Source organism: Podarcis tiliguerta (assembly GCF_965153285.1).
Source record: "Podarcis tiliguerta genome assembly, chromosome: 1".
In the NCBI taxonomy this organism is placed as follows: domain Eukaryota; kingdom Metazoa; phylum Chordata; class Lepidosauria; order Squamata; family Lacertidae; genus Podarcis; species Podarcis tiliguerta.
The window spans coordinates 74240-80239 of NC_139534.1; the positions used below are offsets into that span (position 1 = coordinate 74240).

The 6000-nt window shown below is 42.8% G+C and overlaps 1 long non-coding RNA gene across 1 annotated transcript; it reads right to left on the reverse strand.

Annotated features, from left to right (window-relative positions):
* Positions 1-719: 719 nt before the first annotated feature.
* Positions 720-5427, reverse strand: LOC310658372. Its single transcript, XR_014502287.1, has 3 exons — positions 5317-5427; positions 2284-2361; positions 720-861 (listed from the first exon to the last, which is right to left on the reverse strand). It is a non-coding gene; the product is annotated as an uncharacterized lncRNA (long non-coding RNA).
* Between the last annotated feature and the right edge of the window lie 573 nt (positions 5428-6000).

Genomic DNA, 6000 nt, shown 5'->3' on the forward strand with positions numbered 1-6000 from the left:
CCGTTGTAGGCTAATTTATGGATTTGTTTGTATAATTGTTTTAATGTTAACCAGGTACATATTTAAAATTATTATTGAATAAACAACTTTTGATTTTGCAAGCTTCAAATCAGGCATGACACAGATATCTAGATGGTGTGGCACTCCCTCCCAAACAGAAGCTGCACAGACATCAGTTTGAAACAGCCCCAGCCCCTCCTGATTCAGGTGTGTCAGATAAAGAGAGCTAGATGTCATTAGAACATCCTGGTGACATCCCAACACTCTCAGGGGAAATTGTACAGAAACGGAGACAAGGCCACAGCCTTCAGACCAGCTCTTAAAGGGACCGCCAATTCTGAAGTAGACTCCTAATCCCATCTGGGTCATAACCTGCCCAGATCAAATCACGAGAGCCCACTTTGGAATCAGAGCTCGGTGAATAAACACCCCTTCTCTTGTCACAGTTTCTTGCGTCAAAGCTGATGATAGGAAAGGCGTTTTCAGATTCCCCTGTGGCTCTCCTCGTACCACTGGACTGCCAGCAGGTATCGCATGGTTCTGTGTCTTATTCTCCACCTCCCCTTTCGCCATCCTTCATGCAAAGCAGCTGCAATGCAGCCTGCTTACCAGCAGCTATTAACACCAGTTGCTATTCCTGTTTCTCATCTAACAGCTTCTTTTAGTCAAACAGGTCTCAGAATGATCACACAGAAGGAATCCTGCAGCTTGCCAAATAGTGTTTCTGGCAGAAGAGACCGACTCTTTAATATACATCATGCTTCTGAAGCTTCTCACGGTGCCTCATCAAATTTTCGGTTGCCTGGCAGCAAATCTTTGCAAAAGAAGTTCAGCAGCCGTTGAACTGGGTACCATGAGAGCCTAGGGAAGATGTCAAGCAGTTTGTTTTATTTGTATTGGTATCTGAATGTGAACACTTTTCTATATTTGGAAAAGTCCATACATATTTTGTGTTAACAAATTCTATCTGCCATCCATTCGTTCCATATGTAAACTTGTTATCTTTCAAAAAATGGATTGGCCCAAAAAACACTGAGGGGCTTGATTCTATTATATAAGCTGGTCCCACATACCATGGTTTTCCTAAAGCTTTAGAAATGATACAATAAACCTATTACTGAGGGGGAGGCTCACCTTTTAAAAACTAAAACTGGGAAGTCTGATTTGTGCATATAATGCTATGTAATTATAATTATAATTATATTGTTTACCAGCAATAACAGGGGCATATGCCCTAAATTAATTAATTCATAAGTAGACAAAGAATAAACATCAGAATAAAAAATTATCAACTTTTCATTAAAAAGTTATATTCAAAACCATCCAAGTCAGATAACACATTTGTAGTCAGTTTCCCTTGAGCGCAGATGGAACTTTAAGTGGCTTATAGTCTTTGCTGGGTTGATCGATTTTTCTGCTGACTTTTTTTTTATACATATGATTATGAAATGTAGGTCTTATTTTAAAGATGTGCATATGTTGGTTGGTTTGGTTGTTATGCACTGCTTTGCAAAGAATGTTTTCTTAAAAAGTGGTTTGTACGTTTACTAAACTTGAAGACAGATGGGCCTGTGGTTTGGTCAGGTCCTTATTCTGGCATCTTCACCGGCTCCTCTTGGTCATCTCTTAGCAATCACATTTCACAACAAGGCTCCTATTTGAAAGGGGAGGAGCACCAATGGCAGATCGACACTCATGGTTTTAAACATTAAGTAACGGTTTTCACCTAGACAGCATCTTAAAAAGCAAAAAAAAAAAAAAAAAAAAGGCAGAAACATCACCTTACCAACAAAGGTCCGTATAGTAATGCCATGGTTTTTCTGGTAGTGATGTATGGAAGTGAGAGCTGGACCATAAAGAAGGCTGATCGCCGAAGAATTGATGCTTTTGAATTATGGTGCTGGAGGAGACTCTTGAGAGTCCCATGGACTGCAAGAAGATCAAATGCATCCATTCTTAAGGAAATTAGCCCTGAGTGCTCACTGGAAAGACAGATCGTGAAGCTGAGGCTCCAATACTTTGGCCACCTCATGAGAAGAGAAGACTCCCTGGAAAAGACCCTGGTGTTGGGAAAGATTGAGGGCACAAGGAGAAGGGGATGACAGAGGACGAGATGGTTGGACAGTGTTCTCGAAGCCACAAACATGAGTCTGACCAAACTGCGGGAGGCAGTGGAAGACAGGAGTGCCTGGCGTGCTCTGGTCCATGGGGTCACAAAGAGTCGGACACGACTAAACAACTAAACAACAACAACGGTTTTCACAACGTAGATATCCATCTTACTTTTAACCTTTGTGATGCATTATTAAAATGTGACACCAGAGGGCCCTGCAGAGCAACCAGCAACCGTCAGCAGGGAAACTGTTTTGATGGAGAAAACAAAGAAACAGTTTTAATTTACAAGTAGGCCCTGTGATATTTTAGAAAGACATATCTAATATCATTCTAATAAGGTTAAACAGGTCCGTGTAGGTCCAGCACAAGGCAGAAAGAGAAGCAATTAGCAGAGGCCTGCAGGTAGAGCCAGACCTGCCTTCTTCTTTGCTGCTGCACCCTTGAGCTGGACCGGCCCACACATGAGGCAAGGTGAGGCAACTGCCTCAGATGGCAGGATGCACAGGGACCGCAGGTCCTAATGCAGCAGATCTTTATTCCCCCTTTGCTCCTGATGTTGGCCTTAAGGCGGAGAGCAGCATTTGGTGGTTTGCCTCAGGTGCCAAAATATATTGGGCCTTCCCTGCACTTGAGGATGAGGCCAGCCCAGAAGTGAGGAGCAGCTAGGTGAGTTGGATGGTAGCAGATCAGGAAGAAGGACTCACCTGCTGCCACCTGAAGTAGTACAGTCAGGAATTCCTCAGAAAACGACCTCATTCTGCTGTGTAATGCATAGGACGGCTAACAGCTTCCCTCACTGAAGGACTTTAAGGATGTGCTAGCATCAATTTGCATGGAGGAATGGGTAGGGCTTGAAGGAGATATGTCAGGTGTGTACTGAAATGAAACCAAACATTATTTCTCTGCATTGTAAAGCTGTATATTGAGGAGTGAAATCAAACCAGCTGATTGTGTTTCCTAACACCAAACTAATAACTTTCTTCTGGGCCAGCCCTACGATGAGGCAGAGGGAGGCAGCTGCCTCAGGTGACAGGTGCTGAGGTGTAGGGAGGGGACAGTGCCATGTGAGTGCCATGTTGTCTGGCCTGTACCCCTTGCATTAGCCTGCTGTCCTCAGGATGCAGTCCTTTTACCAGTATTGAAGATTAAACTACCAGTCAAATTGGCTTCTGTCTGTGCCTTAGGAGATTGTCCTGAGCTGCCTCTGCTCTGTGTTTGGAGTGTTTTGTTCTGGGCCAAGTAACATTTTCTGGGGAGTATCATTTTATCTTTCTTTACTGCTGTTTTATCTTCAGTTGCTTGTTATCAGGTGAAACTCCTGATAAATCTAAAACAATTTATTTCAGCACCTACACACGCACACACTCAACTTTAGAAATACAGAACATGGAGCCATCCATTTACAAATGGACTGCTGGATGCTGACACTGCTGTTTCCATGGCAACCCGTCAGACTGCGCAAGGCTGTGAAGATGCATTCATAAGCATCAAATAGCAACAGGGTGTTCTTTCAGATCTAATATATATGTCGTATCAATTTGAAATGCAGCTCCTCCTTTTTATCTCTCTCTCTTTGATTTTCCATGCACACTATACGTTCAAAACACATCCACCCCAAGAACCATGCAAACTGTAGGTTGTTAATAGTGCTGGGAATTGTAGGTCCATGGGGGTAAACTACGGTTCCCCTGGTTTTTTGGGTGTATACTTTAAGAGTATGGTGTATACACCAGCGTGAGATTTTCTGTAACACCCTGTCCATCCATCACTTTACTTTGTATGCCTTAGAAGAAGCACACTATAAATTATGCTTCAGTTAACCTTTAGTTTCAACTTTGCATTTTGACTCCTGGTCAAGGCCTAAAATTGATGTAGGCGAAAACTCATTGGACTTGTTTGCTACTAAAATTCTATACTGCATACAGGTATTGAGATTTTTCTCCCTCCTTTTTTTGGTCTATTTTGGATGCTGACTGTTTGGATGCTGACTGTTGTATAAAATTTGCCACATAGAACCTAATTAAGGCAGGATATAGTTTGGCCACATATGTGCCAAGTGTGTTTTGGTTTTTCAGTTAAAAACTGGCCTCCACGTGGTGTGATGTGTCCAAATGTGTGTCTATGTTTTCTAAGCTGGCTGAAGTAAATCTCCACTGAAATACTGTTACAGTTTTACAGGAAGAGGGATGACATTTGTATGTGCAAGCTGGACAACTGCCAGTTTGTGAAATCAAAGAGCAGCTTTGCACAATATTCACGCAATTGAGAGCTCTGGGTATAGATTTAGCACTTGCCCAGAAATTAACATTTGGGGCAAAATCCACTGTTTATCCCCAGGGCACTGCTTGTTTTAAAACATTAAGCATGTAAGAAACTTTTGACAAAATGATACAGTGATATATTCCAGTGTGAGAACATGCAGACTTTCAAGTTTCCACACTACAAAACTGACTCATGGCCCAGGTTTTATTTAGATTAAAGTTCTAAATAGGGTAGCTGTCAAGTTTCAAACAGCTTGGCAATCCAAGTATAAACAGGGCCTTGAACAAAAGCAGGCTCGGCAGGTTCCGGTCATCTTTGCTCCAGATTAAGACCCAAACTACATTTTATGCAGAAACGTGTCTCACTGTAATAGCCTAACAGGATTTTTAAATCAAGGAGAGCTACTTGTTTTTTTGGATGGTCAAGGTCAGAGCAACAGCATGCCCACCAATGGCTTGGTGACTTTCCCCATTCTTCAAAATTTTGAAACAAATACAAATTTTATTACTAAACCCCCTCAATACTACTACTGTATAACTCAGGGGAATGGGTGGCGCTGTGGTCTAAACCACTGAGCCTCTTGGGCTTGCTGATCGGAAGGTTGGCCATTCAAATCCATGCGACGGGGTGAGTTTCCGTTGCTCTGTCCCAGCTTCTGCTAATCTAATCATAATCATCATCATCATCATCTAGCGTTCGAAAGCATGCCAGTGCAAGTAGATAAAAAGGTACAGTTGTGGCGGGAAGGTTAAACGGCATTTCCGTGTGCTCTGGCTTCCGCCATAGTTGCCTTTGACTGGACTTAACCGTCCAGAAGGTCCTTTACCCTCACCTTTCTACTATAACCAACCAAATGATTAAAATGTCATAATCAAGCAGCACAATAAAAACATATCAGAGCCTCTGACTATAGCCTTAGTATATGGCATCTTGACATACATGACAAGATGCTGGCAGATGTGTCTCTCCTTTCTCATAGGCTGATTCTGAAAATAATCATAGCTCCAGTACTGGTGCATGGCTGCCGTCTCCATGGTGACCGCTTGCTCTGTAGAAAGCGCTGAACATTAATTCTCTTGCAATGTCCTGTAGCAGTTCTGCCTTTTGCAGAAAACCATGTGGTTTCAAATAAAGAGAACGAAATGTATATATATATTTCTTTGCATATCGCTTCTCTCTTTCCACCAGCTCATTTTATCAGGCCCCAAATCTTCAGTTCACTGTCTCTCTTGACATGCATTTTTTTTACCGCTCCCGCCTCCCTACCCTCTCCACACCCAGTGTGTTTCTTCTAGAAAAAAAGGTGCACTATGAAGTTGTTACAGTAAGTGCTGCACTTTTAACCAGTATGTTTCTTCTAGGGGGGAAAAAAAGATGCTGGTAACTGTTTATCGTTGAGAAAAAAGCACTGCTTACATACCTTCGTGGACCCCCAGGACGATGGCAAGATGAGTTTCTGATATTTCCATTTTAGGCTAAGCATCTAATCAGATCGGGATGTAATGTTACTCGTTGGGTGTGTCTTTCATTTGGCCTTTGTGCAGGGTGCTGGGGTGGCTGCCTGGGTTGGCAGGTTTTCAGGGCCCTTGAAGGAGGGGAGCAGTGGCGTAGCGTGGGGGGTGC